The 15,823-nt window shown below is 43.4% G+C and overlaps 1 long non-coding RNA gene across 1 annotated transcript in view; it reads right to left on the bottom strand.

Moving 5' to 3' along the window:
- Positions 1 to 15,766, bottom strand: part of LOC120314423 — a 74,086-nt gene extending 58,320 nt beyond the window's left edge. Inside the window, exon 1 of the long non-coding RNA XR_005558429.1 lies at positions 15,671 to 15,766. This is a non-coding gene — a long non-coding RNA (uncharacterized LOC120314423). The remainder of the gene's footprint in view (positions 1 to 15,670) is intronic.
- Positions 15,767 to 15,823: the final 57 nt, after the last annotated feature.

The raw sequence follows: 15,823 nt of genomic DNA, 5'->3' as shown, positions 1-15,823 counted from the left end.
TCCCTTAACCATGGAAATCTGGGGCTCAGTTGTGGTCGTAAGTCAAAGACTACCTCTGATCTTGGCTGGTCCACGCACTTAAGTCTGTAATAGTTGGGCAGGAATAAAGAGTGAAAATATAGATTCTTTAGTGCTGCTCACACGATACGTTGTACAAGCTGATTGGCCACTTGTAGACATTTTTCTCGTGTAGGTTTGCTTTCTGCCACCTTTGAGGAGAAAGACTTACACAGAAGTGAGAATTTCCTAATGGTGAGAGCCATCAACCAATGGAACAGCTTGCCTTCAGAAGTTGTGGGTGCTCCATCACTGGAGATTTTCAAAAAGAGACTGGACAACCATTTATTTGACATGGTTTAGGGCAGTGGTTCTCAACCTGTGGGTCGGGACCCCATTTGGGGTCGAACGACCATTTCACAGGGGTCGCCAAACAACGCAGTCCGCCGTTTTTTCCCCCTTTTCCTTAGCTGTGCTACTCCCTTTTATTCTATTGGCTTTTGAAAGCCAATAGAATAGACTCTCTTGAATAGAGTCTAATTCTATTGGCTTTCAAAAGCCAATAGGAATTGTTCAGGCTGTCTCTGCCCTGCTGAGCCCGCCAAAAGTCCCATTCTGCAAACGGTGCTGCACCAGTTGAGTAATCCTCGACTTACAACTGGTTGGGGGTCACGGCATTAAAAAGGTTGAGAACCACTGGTTTAGGGCCTCCTACTTCAACGGGGGGTTGAACTAGAAGACCTCCAAGGTCCCTTCCAGCTGTATTATTCCATGTTCTATGAGTCTTTGAGAAGCCTCTGTATAACATGCAGATTACCTGGATGCATACAGGAGTAAAAAAAAAAGGCATTTTATTCTCTCTTTGATGAACTAAGAACCCTCAACTCTGTGCACCTGGTTAGTTTCCATTCTCCTTTGTTTTGTAAACTGGGTGGATTGGGAATTGTGAGAACTTAGTAGAAAATTTTCGGAGGATACAACCTTGAGGAGATTCTTTCCATCTGCATACATTTCTGTTCCTTATTCTATCCCTTAAGAGCCGAGAAGATATTTGGGGGTCTACGTTCATATTTCTCTTTTCAAACAAAAGCTGGCAGGAATATGTCTGCCACTCTCCACTATCTTCAACACATTCTGATATCTCACAAGCATTTTTTGTTACTTTTGAAGATCTCAGTGTCTTCTATGTTCTATGTGAGAATGTCTGGTCATATCTTAGATCGGGGGTATCCAACCTTGGTCACTTTAAGACCTGTGGACTTCAACTCCCAGAATTCCTCAGCCAGCCATGATGCTGGCTGGGGAATTCTGGGAGTTGAAGTCTACAGGTCTTAAAAGTGGCCCAGGTTGGACATCCCTGTTTTACATGAAGGGTTAATGCCACGTACCGTCATAGACATCTCTAGTAGAGTCTAATGGTGTGTTTAGGAATCCTCTTTTCAGCTTGCTAAAAATAATAGTTTCTGCAGCTCAATAATGTTTTTATAAATTTTTAAACTTAATATTCAGTACAACCAATTTATCACTGAAATGTGGCTGTCTTTTTCTTGATGATCTGATAAACCTGGCTAGGGCTATAGTCTTTAAGGATCCCACATCCTCTTTTTGAGGCCGATGGGATTTTTTTCCTCCATGAATGAAAATTCTTGGCCTTTTCTGTAAATCCTCAAATGGGGGCGTACGTATTATAACCATTAACCAACAATCAGCAGTTTTATGAATCTTAAGAAAAAAAAATTGTACTCGTGTTGACTTTAACTGTGACTAATGTTAAAACTTTTTTCCAGGAGTCTTTTTTTATAGGTTTTATTATTAGAGAAAAAAAAATCATTCCATATTTAGGTAAAAGTCTCAATCTTATGTATATATGTTTTATTAATATGTACATATTTAGCTATTTTTTAAATTACTATGTTCTTAATAAAACCAACAAGGGACTAGTTGTGAAATAGTGCATAAGATTGTGTCGTGTTATCAATCTCTGGGAATCTCTCTTTGTCAAGTTCAGCAAAATAATGATGATGATAATAATAATAAATTGCTCTAATTTAATCAGAGTCCTTATATTTATTTTGACAGATTGGTTTTTTTTTTAATTACAAATTTTGAAATAATGATTTAAATCTCTGTCCGATTTCTTTCTGTCAGTGTCATGTTGTTACTAAAGTAAAAGGATGGTGAATCCATTGTCTACCATCCAGAAAATTAGCAATAAGGCTAAACTAACTGCCCCAAAGGCAGAATTAAATTAGTAGCAAATTTCATCCCTTTTACAAACAAGCAAAACGCTTGTTTGTAGAAGGGATGAAATTTGCTATTAATTTATAATATGGGAATGACTTGTCCAGTTAACACAGGATGGGGCGAACAAAAACAAGTGTGGTTTTGTTTATTTAAATAATGGCACACCGTGATTGTGTGGTACCTAAGAAAAGGCAAGGTACAGGTAGTCCTTGACTTACAACAGTTCATTTAATGACCGTTCAGAGTTACAATATCATAGAAAGTTGGCCTTGGGCTGTAACAATAAATTGATTGATTGAATATCATAGAAAAAAGTGACGTATGACTATTTTTCACACTTAATGACCGTTGCTGCATCCCCAGGTCACATGATCAAAATTCAGATTTTCGGCAACTGTCCCATATTTATGATGGTCACAGTGTCCCCAGGGGTCATGTGATCCCTTTTTGCGATCTTCTGACAAGCAAAGTCAATGGGGAAGCTGGATTCACTTAATAAGTTAGTGTCACTAACTTAACCACAGTGATTCACTTAACAATTGTGGCAAGAAGGGTTGTAAAATGGGGCAAAACTCACTTAAGAAATGTCTCACTTCTTCTTCTTGTGCCATATCCATTATCAAACGTTGGCGATCATGTTGGCGATCCTGTTTTTATCAGCAGCCGCACGAAAAAGTGCTGCAGAGTTTTGTCCAAACCGGTCCCTTAGATTTTGAAGCCACGATCTTCTTCTTCGGCCTGGACCTCGTTTGCCTTCAATCTTTCCCTGGAGGATTAAATGGAGTATGCCGTATTTTTCTGGGTGTCGCGTCACGTGTCCGAAATATTCTAATTTTTGCTTTTTAATTGTTTTGATGATTTCCCTTGGCTTTCCCAGGCGGCTTATCGCCTCCTCATTTCTGATCTTGTCAACCCAGCTTATACTTAACAGCCGCCTGTAAATCCACATTTCAAATGCTTTTAGTCTCTTCAGGTGGCCTTCTGTCAGAGACCAACTCTCTATTCCAGTGGTTCTCAACCTGTGGGCCGGGACCCCATTTGGGGTCGAACGACCATTTCACGGGGGTCACCAAACAACGCAGTCTGCCATTTTTTCCCCCCTTTTCCTTAGCTGTGCTACTCCCTTTTATTCTATTGGCTTTTGAAAGCCAATGGAATAGACTCTCCTGAATAGAGTCTAATTCTATTGGCTTTCAAAAGCCAATAGGAATTGTCCAGGCTGTCTCTGCCCTGCTGAGCCCGCCAAAAGTCCCATTCTGCAAACGGTGCTGCACCAGTTGAGTAGTCCTTGACTTACGACCGGTTGGGAGTCGTGGCATTAAAAAGGTTGAGAACCACTGCTCTATTCCATAGCAACAAAAATTTTGAGCTTGGTTGTCGAGGACTACCTGTACGTTTTATCTCGCCAATCAAACATGGGACCTTTACAAAATGGGTTGCCCATAAGAACAATACACTTGGGGAGGAATAAGCCACGTATGAGTTTGTGCAAAACAGGGACAAGGGGATAACACGCATTAAGAAACAATTCCTAGAAAACGGCTTAGAGCAGTGATGTCGAACCTTTTATAGACCAAGTGCCCAAACTGCAATCCCAAACCCACTTATTTATCGCTGGGTGCCAGTTGGGCGTGGCTGTGGTGATCATGGCAGATTGGGTGGGAGTGGCCAAGGTGAGTGTGATCACTTCGATGTTGCTTGTGGGGAAGGACGCCTGTGAGGGCCGGGCAGGGTTGGGGGAGATCCAGGGGGTCTCTGGCAGGTGGGGTGGTGGGCAGGAGGCTCGTCCTGCAAGGTGAAGCGAGACAAGGCGAGGCAGGGCAGGGGTGCCATTGTCATAGGGCAAGATGTGGCAGGGGCGGCTGCTGCCTGACACCATCGACCTCTGCACACACAGGACAGCGAGCGCATGGGTGCTGGGATGCATCCGGTTATGTGGGACCTCGGCGAGTTAGCGGGCGGCTGGTTGAAGAGGGACGGTTGCCATCTCCAGGGCGTGGCCTGTGTGCCCACAGAGAGGGCTCTGAGTGCCGCCTCTGGCACGCGTGCCATAGGTTTAGAGACTCTTTAAGAATCTGCAGATTTCAAACTTGAGTTGTTTCCAATACTGGTAGTGCTCACAACCGTTTGTTGAGTGACTGCTTAAAGATACAGCGGCACTGTGAAAAAATGACCATTTTTCACACGTATGACCGCTGCAGTCTCCCCATGGTCATGTGATCAAAATTGGCAACTGCCCCTTGGCAACTGACTCATATTTATGACGGCTGCCAGGTCCCGCAGTCATGTGATCCCCTTTTGTGACCGCCTCAAAAGCAAAGTCAATGGGGAAGCCAGATTCACTTAACAACCGTGCTGCTCATTTAACAAGTACAGTGATTCACTTAACAGCTGTGGCCAGAAAGGTCGTAAAACGGGATAAAACTTGCTTAACCGCCTCGCTCAGCATCAGAAATTGTGGCTGTAAGTCGAGGTTGTGAGAGCCCAGGTGGCGCAGTGGTTTGAATGCAGCACTGCAGGCTGACTCTGCCCACTGCCAGGAGTTCGATCCTGACCTGCTCAAGGTCAACTCAGCTTTCCATCCTTCCGAGGTCAGTAAAATGAGGACCCAGAGTGTTGGGAGGCAAGATGCTGACTCTGTAAACCGCTCAGAGAGGGCTGTAAAGCACTACAAAGCGGTATATAAATCTGAGCGGTACTGCTAGTGCTACCTGCATTGCAAATTGAGAGCAAAATCAGAAATAATTCGGAGAGGAAAAACGTTTGACAGGGTTTCTTGGAAACCAGCAAGCAGCCAGCAGTAGAATTACTGGAGAGAGGATCAAGGGGATTATAAACAGGTTTGGCAGGCAGTCAGCTCCAAGCATTGCAACGTGGCCATTACTGGACCAACCAGTTTGTAATATCATCCGGTAACGCCAGCTACTACACCTACTGTCTTAAAATTAGCCATTTTGCCAGACTGTCCTTACACCGGGCTTGGGAAAGCTTCAAGAGATAGCTAGCTTCGAGAGAAAGTTAAGAGTTACTTTCATCCTGAATGGGGAGGAGAACAAGAAAGGAGAGAGGAGACAACACCAAGGGGGATTCCACATTCTGAAGTTACCTGTTTCCAGTGGTGGGATTCAGCCAGTTTGCACCACTTCAGCAGAACCGGTAGCTAATTTTTTTGTTGCCCAGGCCCCGAATGGACTTCTGGAAGCGGCATCCACACAAGAGAACCAGTTGTTCACCTGTTTGAATCCCACCACTGCACGTTTCCACCCTGGAGGAATTCTGCAAAAGGGTCTGAACCTCAGTGTCAAGCCATAACTACACAGTTAGCTTTCCTTTCTAATTTTGAGACTCTTGTATTCAAAAGAACAAAAACTCTTAATGCTTTGATTCCATCTGGTGACAATCCTGAATTTTGCAATCAGGCCTGCTTAAGTCTTAAGCCAATATCTATTTTTTTTTTTTTTTGCCAGCATTTCCTTGTTTTTTTCCTTCTGGCTCACCACTTCTGTCGATGCCTTGGAGATGTTACGCGTGTGCCACAGAAGCGACAATAGTAATGAAATAAGACAAAAGGGTAGCACCAAAACTTGCAGGAAAACACAGCGTCCTCTCCGCATTCGAAGGCAAGGGGGTTACCCATTAAGCCCACTCCTCTCTTCCTCAAGGTGTCCTCCGTCTTTTGCACAGTTAGTAACTCAGGATCAATTACAACAGTGGGCACACAACGGCTTTGTTCTATATAAATTAACCTCAGAAAATCAATTATGGTAAACTAGTCTCCCTGTTCAATCTCTAATCACAGCAACCGAGAGGAATTATTGGGAGAATACCAATGTAAAGGATTTGGAATATATATTGGCAGGATCCACAAGGGAGATTAAAATAGACAAATCGGTAGCCACAATTTATGAACTTACAAATTACTGGAAGAATACAAAAGTGATTTGAGGAAAAGAGAAGCATTAATCAGGAAAACAGGAATTTGAAACACAGATAGACCTTGATTCAACTACCTCTTGTTTAACAGTGGTTCAATAGCAACAGCCCACAGACTTATATACCACTTTATATACCCTAAGAGGTTTACAGAGTCAGCATCTGGCCTCCAGCAATCTGGATCCTCATTTTACCGACCTCGGAAGAATGGAAAGCTGAGTCCACCTTGTACCAGTCAGGATCAAACTCCAGGCTATGGGCAGAGTTTGCCTTCGATCCTACATTTTAACCACTGCACCACCAGGGCTCCACAGCACTGAAATAAAGTGACTTACACCTAGTCCTCACACTTACAACCCATCGCAGAATCCCTGCTGATTAAAATTCAGGAGCTCGGCAACTAGCCTGTATTTACAAAAATTGTACAGGAGTCCTCAGTGTACCACAGTTCATTTAGTGACTGCTCAACTGCACTGAAAAAAAGTGACTTATGACCGTTTTTCAGACTTACGACCGTTGCAGCATCTCCAGGGTCAGATGATTAAAATTCAGATGCTTAACAACTGACTCACATTTACGATGGCTGCAAGTGTCCAGGGGTCACCTGACCATCTTTTGCGAACTTCTGACCAGCAAATTTAACAACTGCAATGATTCACTTAACAAATGTGGCAAGAAAAGACGTAAAATGAGGCAAAAGTCATTTAGCAAATGTCTCCCTTAGCAACATAAATTTTGGGCTCAGTTGTGGTCATACGTCAAGGACTCCCTGTAGTGTCCTGGGGAGTGATGTGATTGCCATTTGCAACCCCAGGAGCCTCCAACTAGCAAAGTCAATGAGGGAAGCTGGATTCATTTAAGTAGCACAGCAAAAAAAAAAAAGGTTGTAAAATTGGGTTGTGATTCACTTAGCAACTGCTTTGCTTAGCAATAGGGGTTCCAGTTCCTAACTGTGGTTGTAAGACCCAGACTTACAACCACAGGATTCTGTTACTGAATTAGCAGAAGGAAAAAAAACACCCCGCTGGATTTGTTTCTAGGACAGAAGCTTCCCATCCAGGATGGGAAAATGATGATTAACTGTTATGGTTGATTGCTTTGTTTTTTTCGTTTGCTGCTTTATCATACTCTTCACTTTGAGAGCCAAATTAATTCTTTAAATAAAGTAAGCAAGCAAGCAAACACCAATAAATTGTGAAGTTTTTTTTCCCCTCCAAAAACAAAATACCCGGTCCAGTTCTTAAACCCACATTATCTATGTTCTCATCCATCCTGGAACCGCACGAGGTTAATTTTGCAAAGTGGCACATAAACGTCACATCTTAACAAACAGGGGTTGATCCTACATTCTTCAGGAGTTTTGCATTTAGAATTGGCACAAATGCAAGGAAGTATCTGCAGGAGAGACGGCGTTTCCCCTTCATTTTTTTCTCCCCCCCCCCAAAGGTGTAAAAATAAATCTGATCCGTAAGAATTTCTTCCCTGTCTGCCAGTCAATTTTCTCTTTTGAAGACAGCCCAGTGGCAGGAGAGACCCCAGCATCCGCGGCAGCTCCTAAACGGCTCTTCAGCTAATGCCATCTTGTGGCACCTGACCTGCTATGCCTTCATTTTATTTACCTGCCATGCTCTCCCCTCAAGGCAGTTTTGAAAGGAAATGGAAACGAATTAGAAAGGGCCTACAGGAGACGCCATTAGCATAAATGCAATCAAGAAGGCTTTGTTTAAGTTGTTCGGGAGGGTTTAACTTGGCAGGGCTGTAAAAAAGGGTTTTTGCTTGCATTCCTTAAGACTGGAAACAAAAGTGCTTTTAGGTTTGTGTAATAATAATAGTAATAATAATAATAATAATAATAATAATAATAATAATAATAATAATAATAATAATAATAATACAGACCAGAAAAATAATGATAATGAATCATGCCCTTCATCCAAGCAGTGACATTGACAGACTTTATCTACCAAGGCAAATAGGTGGGCGTGGAATGCTACAAGTACATCAGATGGTTGAAGAAGAAAAAATGGCTTTGGAAGAATATCTGAAGAACAATGATGAAGATGCACTGAAATTAGTATATCAGGAAGGCTTACTAACTACTGGAGAGACCAAACTGGCCTACAAGAAAGACCAAATGAAGAACAGAATAGAGGCATGGGAAGACAAAGCACTACATGGCCAATACATGAAAAAAATAGCTGGGAAAGCAGATAATAATAAAACCTGGCAATGGCTAAGAGCAGGAAAATTGAAGAAAGAGACCGAGGGACTAATTCTGGCTGCACAAGACCAAGCCTTAAGGACAAATGCATACAAAGTCAAAATTGAGAAGACAGCAACAGACAGTAAGTGCCGCCTATGCAAAGAAGCTGAAGAAACAGTGGACCACTTGGTAAGCTGTTGCAAGAAGATTGCACAGACTGACTACAAGCAGCGGCATGACAAAGTAGCAACAATGGTGCATTGGAAGATCTGCAAAAAATATCATTTGCCTGTAAGCAAAAACTGGTGGGATCATAAAATAGAGAAAGTCATAGAAAATGATAAAATTAAACTGCTCTGGGACTTCAGAATTCAAACAGACAAGCACCTGCAACATAACACCCCAGACTTAACAATTGTCGATAAGAAAGACAAAAAAGTCTGGATAGTGGACGTGGCAGTGCCTGGAGACAGCAGAAGAGAAGAGAAAGAACTGGAGAAGATCACAAAATACAAAGACCTACAAATAGAAATAGAAAGACTGTGGCAAAAGCAAGCAAGGGTAGTACCAATAGTATAGGCTCCTTGGGTGCAATCCCAAAACAACTGGAGCACCACTTGAACACCATCATCGGCATTGACAAATTCGCTATTAGTCAATTGCAAAAGGCGGCCTTACTAGGAACTGCTTCCATCCTGCGACGATATCTGTAATACCATCAAACATCCACATCTGCCTATCCCAGGTCCTGGGTAAGGACTCGATAGGTAGACAAAATGCCAAATCCAGTCTGAACATCTGGCTGACTGTGCGATGATCCATAATAACAATAACAACGATGAAAAGAGGTAAAGGGCGAAGGAAACACTGGAAAATCATACTATATACACAGAACGACAACCCTTCAGCAAGTTGGGCAGAGGAAGGAAGGAAGGAAGGAAGAAAGGAAGGAAGGAAGGAAGGAAGGAAGGAAGGAAGGAAGGAAGGAAGGAAGGAAGGAAGGAAGGAAGGATGGATAAGGGAAGGAAGGAGGGAGGAAGGACTTGATGGTTTTTTAAAACATATTTGTATATATGTTTTTTATAACAGAATTGCAAGACTTCCTTTGTAAACAGAAGGCTTTCTTATCCAAGAAAACAAGCGGGACTTCGATAAATTTTATTTACAATTGCTCCATTTGGCACATTCACCCTCACCAGATATTTAAATGTTTTACTAATAAACAGAGAGAAATTATATAGCCTGCAAGCCATTTCCCTGAATAGAGATGTTCCAGGGACTGCAACGCTGATATCATTTTCATATTTCTTTGAATGTTGTCACTATAAATAACACACAGTAAAAACCAAGCACAAGAGAGGGAAACGAGTATTGTTTTTAAACTGGATTATTTTTGTCACATATACCTCTCTGTCTCCTCGGCTGAAGACTTTGCCATCCTTCCAACTTAAAGAGTAACTTTTAAGAAATCATTTTCTAACTCTGCCTTTCCATGGACGGATCATCCAAAACGTTGTTCAACTTGACCCAAAAATCTGCCCGACAAAGGAATGGTCCTCGTTATAGCTAGAGCTGACCGAACGCAAAAAAATTGCTCAAAAATTTCAGATCACATTCAGATCAATTACTTAGGACTGTTCCAGGAGGGGCCCCAAATCCTATTTTTTATAGTGGTGGTGGGGGTTTGATTTGTTTTTTTTTTTTTACAAAAAATACATTTTAAAAGGCCGAGTTAAAGATTAAACACCCGACATTAAGCCTCGGTAACTTTAAATTGTTGTCCTGTCTGGAATTTCACATGGCAAAAGGTGAAGTCAACAATCCGAGGCTGAGAACCAGCATCGGTACTTATGGCAAATTCAATAGGGAAGACTAAATTAAAGTCCAGTCCAGAAGTCAACAAAAACAATTCTGATATTTTTCCAAGTTCAAAAATTCAAAAGGCAAGGTCGTAAATTGAAGGACTATCTGTAGGTGGTTGAGTTGATACGATTTGCTGATCCATCAATTCAAAATGCTCCATAACTGAGTGCCAAAGAATGGAGGCCTTTGAACTATGGTGCTGGAGAAGACTCCTGCGAGTCCCCTGGACTGCAAGGCGATCCAACTGGTCAGTCCTAGAGGAGATCAACCCTGACTGCTCTTTAGAAGGTCAGATGCTGAAGCTGAAACTCAAGTACTTTGGCACTAATGAGAAGGAAGGACTCACTGGAGAAGAGCCTCATGCTGGGAAAGATGGAGGGCAATAGAAGAAGGGGACGACAGAGAATGAAGTAGCTGGATGGAGTCACTGAAGCAGTAGGCGTGAGTTTAAATGGACTCCAGAAGATGGTAGAGGACAGGAAGGCCTGGAGGAACATTGTCCATGGGGTCGTGATGCGTCGGACACGACTTCGCAGCTAACAACAACAAGCTCCATAAACCTCCAACTTAAAATTTTATATGCAGTCTAGAAGTGGGCTCCCATAAAGTCTGAATTAGCTAAAATCCAGCCCCTTGGTAAATATTTTAATAGAAAATCTGAGACACACTACTCAGAAAAAAGTGGTCACTTGATTTCTTGAAATTGTATTAAGCATAATTAGAATTAGAGTTAAAATTCTTTATTGGACAAGTGTGATTGGACACACAAGGAATTTGTCTCCAGTGCAGAAGATTTCAGCGTACATACAAGCAACAAGTGATATAATCATGATCATAATCATAAAATACATTCATCATAAATCATAAGATACAACACTTAGTGATAGTCACAGGATACTAAATAAGCAATCAACATACATCATACTAAACATACATTTAGGATACTAAATAAAACAATGAATATAAATCGTAAGATACATAAGATAAGCAACCCAGTTATAGTCATAAGAAGATAAGGAGATAGGTAATAGAACAGTGGTTCTCAACCTTGCTAATGCCGTGACCCCATAATACAGTTCCCCATGTTGTGGTGACCCCCAACCACTTATACATCACCGGGTGCCAGGGGCGTGGCCAAAGAAAAGGGGAAAAAAATGGTGGACAGCCTGTTTGGCGACCCCCGTGAAATGGTCGTTCGACCCCAAATGGGGTCCCGACCCACAGGTTGAGAACCACTGTAATAGAAGGATGAGAAGAATCATAGTAATACAGCTCTACTAGGCAGCTTGACAGTGTTGTGGGAAATAGTTGTTTAGCAGAGTGGCGGCACTGTTTAACTATTGTTAGCTGAATTAGCTGAGTTCCTATAACATGCAACGTCAAGCCCAAACAATATAATAATAGCTACCATCTTTATTCTGGACCGTCAGAATAGTCTTTGAATTCAACTAGAGCAGGGGTCCCCAATCACCGGTCCATGGACCGGTACTGATCCGTGGCAGGCCAGCAACCAATCCGCACAAACAAGCAAAGCCCCATCAGTGGGATGCAGGCAGCACACAAAACCACACACTCTCCGGTCCACGGAAAAACCTCTCTCCACGGAACCGGTCCCTGGTGCCCAAAAGGTTGGGGACCTCTGAGCTAGAGAACAATCTAGTCACAAGGAGGATCCCGTCATAATTTCGTCCATGGCTTGGCCAGGATGCAAACTTGCTGAACAATAGGCAAAATAGAAAGACAATGAAAGAAAAGTGAATGTGCGCACACAGTGCTACTTAATTACTTGTCTATAATTTGCTATTACTTTCAAAATAAAGGTGTGCCGTCTTTTGAAGTCTGGGAAATCAATGAGTAAGCTCTGAGGACCTTTTTTTTTAAAAAAAACAGAAAACTTTTCAAACATTTACAGTCACATATTTCAGGGCTTTTCAACCAGTGGTACAGGTATCACCTGTGGTACATTGGCACCTGGCAGGGGGTACGCGACCATCCTAGAAAAGTAGTGGGGGAGGGGAATGAGCTGAACCGGTGGCAGCACCACACAACACTGAGTGAGAGATGGCTGGAGCTGCAGGGCTGTCAGGGCTCAGTGGAAGCGCTAGGATCAGTGCCAGGCTCCAGCTGGAGCTCGGTGCTGATCCTGGTGCTTCTGCTGAGCCCAGAAGAAGCGCCGGTCAGCTGGAATGTTGCAGCATCTCCGGGGTCTTGTGATTTACATTCAGATGCTTGGCAACTAATTCATATTTATGACGGTCACAGTGTCCCAGGGTCATGTGAAGTGACCAAAACCTGCTGCAACGACCCAGCAGACGGAGGGGGGGGGGAATAAAAACCAAACACCCCCCACACCACCTCCGCTGCCAATCCTCAACAGAAATGCTCACAACAATGAAAACCTCGGACAGGAGGAAGAGCGCCGCTGGGCGGGCAGGCAGGTGTCTTGCTCGGCACTTTTTTCAGTGCCATTGTAACTTTGAACAGTCACTAAGGTAAATGTTGTAAGTCGAGGATTACCTGTACTTTATCACTTTTTTCCTTTTTTTTTTGGTCATCAAGTTTTTGACACCTTGCCAGGCGACTGGTGGTACTTGGATGTTGGCTTATCCTAAAAATGGTACAATGGGTGAAAAGGTTGAAAAGCCCTGACATATTTAACAGGAACGGGAATTGCCATCTACAATTTGGGGGATCCCCAAGTTTGCCATAGTTTGCATGTTCTCAAGACTATATCCAAACATTGTACAGGTAGTCCTCAACGTACAACAGTGATGTAGGACCGTTTTTCACACTTATGACCACTGCAGCATTCCCATGGTCATGTGATCTACATTCAGACACTGAGCAACTGACTCATATCTATGATGGTCGCAGTGTCTCGTACTCACGTGATCCTCTTTTGTGACCTTCTATCAAGCAAAGGTCAGCGGGGAAAGCCAGATTCATTTAACAACTTGACAACTGCAGTGATTCACTTAACAACTGTAACAAGAAAGGTCGTAAAATGGGGCAAAACTCACTTCACAAATGTCTCACTTAGCAACGAAAACTTTGGGCTCCATTGAGGTTATAACTTGAGAACTATCTGCAGTTTGCATCAAGACTAGATCCAAACATTGTACTAAATGTGATTTCCTGAATTATGGACTGGGCAGTTGCAATTTGGCAAGGCTACAAATTCTGCATTTGAGAGTCCTGGAGTTGCACTGTGCAAATTAGAAGAAGTATTTTTGCTCTGGGGTTGTTGTTTTTTTCCCCCCTTTCCTCTTTAGCCTTCTTTCAGAGAAGAAACACATTTTGCAAACAGGCAAAGATTCTTGGCAAAGCTGCCTCTATATTAAAGGTTGTTCTGTAAACGCTCTGGAGGTGCTTCAAAGTATTCAGCTTGAGTGGCTAGAAAATAAGGTCAGCCTGTCTCTTTCAGGCCGGGAATGCACTAAGCATGGCTGCACCAAGAGCCAGATGTTCTTAATAAAGCTGATTTTGCAATGAAGAAGCCCTCTGCACATGCTAAAGAGCATTCAGCCTGAGGAAGCCAAGGAAGGGAAAGGGTGGGGAGACTCATTTGTCTGACTTCAAGCTGCTTCTTTGAGAACAGAAATCCGCAGACAGGTAGATGGAGCTTTAATGACATTTGAAATCCCTTTCAAATCCATCTTGACTCCTAATATCATGGCAGTGGCTGCTTGCAATCCAGCCTACATATCCCTAGAAAGTCCCAAGACATTTTTTTTTTCTTTCCTTCCTTCCTTCCTTCCTTCCTTCCTTCCTTCCTTCCTTCCCTCCCTCTCAAATTTTCTTAGTTTTTTTCCTTGAAGCCTTTTCACTTCTCATCCAAGAAGCTTTCTGAAGAGAACTGAAGAAATCTTTTCAAGGAAACAACCAAGAAAATCCAGTTGCCTTTTGGAAAAGCATCTTTGGGACAACCATGACTTGGATGAGAGAGAATCTCTAGACTTTTATGTCTAGAAAGAAAGAAAAAAAGCAGGGGGGGGGAGTTTCTGGATGTTATGGAGCTACTCAATTCATAATGTTTCAGTTTTTAAGCAAACCACTAAAATTAAATGCATGAAATCAAAGTTCTCCTTTAAGCTGAGTTGGAGGACTCGAGAGGACCCACCCTGGATCATAAATAAATGCTTTGTCTTTTTCAAGAATGTTTTTTTCCCCCAACTATCTAGTGTGGTCCAGTGAATGGCATTTCCTGGTGGTCCTTCATCCATACACTATGGCAGGGCTTTTCAACCAGTGGTACGGGTACCACCTGTAGTACATTGGCACCTGGCAGGTGGTACGCGACCATCCTAGAAAAGTGGTAGCGGGGGAAAGGAATGAGCTGAACTGGTGGCAGCACCGCACAAGCCTGAGCGAGAGATGGCTGGAGCTGCAGGGCTGCCAGGGCTCAGCGGAAGCGCCAGGATCAGTGCTTCTTCGGGACTGTCAGGGCTCAGTGGAAGCGCCAGGATCAGCGCCAGGCTCCAGCTGGAGCTCGTGCTGATCCTGGCGCTTCTGCTGAGCCCAGAAGAAGCGCCGATCAGCTGGAATGTTGCAGCATCCTCAGGGTCTTGTGATTTACATTCAGATGCTTGGCAACGGATTCATATTTAAGATGGTCACAGTGTCCTAGGGTCATGTGAAGTGACCAAAACCTGCCACAGCCAGGTTTGACAGCTTGCTAGGCGACTGATGGTACTAGGATATTGCCGTATCCTAAAAGTGGTATAGTGGGTGAAAAGGTTGAAAAGCCTGTACTATGGATCCCAACTCCAGGAGACCTTGTAGATGTATCACATAAATTTTTGGCTGTAATTTGAAAGCAGTTCGCTCCTTCCTTCATCCAGGATGCTTTCCTAGTTGAGCCTAGGGATCTCCTGGTGGCCTATTATCCAGCCCATTTCTGACCACGCTTTATACCCTCACAATGCCAGCCAGATACCACCACCTACACAGTCTCCTTTAGTCAATATCTGCTTTTCCAGATGGGGCTTGTAACGTCTGTCTCATTCCAGACTATAGGTAGTCCTTGACTTACAACAGTTCGTTTAGTGACCATTCAAAGTTACAACAGTACTGGAAAAGTGACCGATGACCATTTTTCACACTATCATTGCAGCGTCCTCATGGATACATGATCAAAATTCAGACGCTTGGCCACTGGCTCATATTTATGATGGTTGCAGCGTCCCTGGGTCACGTGGTCCCCTTTTCCGACCTCCTGACAAGCCACGTCAACAGGGAAGACAGGTTCATTTAATAATCAGATTACTAATTTAACAACTTCAGTGATTCATTCAACAAACCTGGCAAGAAAAACTCACAACGGATGTCTCACTTAGCATCATCAATTTGGGGGGGGGATCAATTTTGATGGTAAGTTGAGGACTACTTGCTTTTATTCCCCCTCAGCTGCAATTAGGAGCCCTGGATCACCTGGTGGCCTCCCATCCGCGCAGAAAGCCAGGAGAGGGGAAAGAGGAAAGTCTCCCCTGAGGCGCCCGCCTTTGCCCCGCCCTTCCGACCTCAAGCCAGCCCGTCTTTCCCTGCGCAGGCGCGCTCGGGGCGTCCCGCGCGCGTGCGCAGGGA

The sequence above is a fragment of the Crotalus tigris genome, unplaced genomic scaffold (assembly GCF_016545835.1).
Source record: "Crotalus tigris isolate CLP2741 ecotype Arizona unplaced genomic scaffold, ASM1654583v1 scf7180000018925.3142382, whole genome shotgun sequence".
In the NCBI taxonomy this organism is placed as follows: domain Eukaryota; kingdom Metazoa; phylum Chordata; class Lepidosauria; order Squamata; family Viperidae; genus Crotalus; species Crotalus tigris.
Note: the sequence above shows the minus strand (reverse complement) of the source record. Positions and strands in the feature narration are given on the sequence as shown.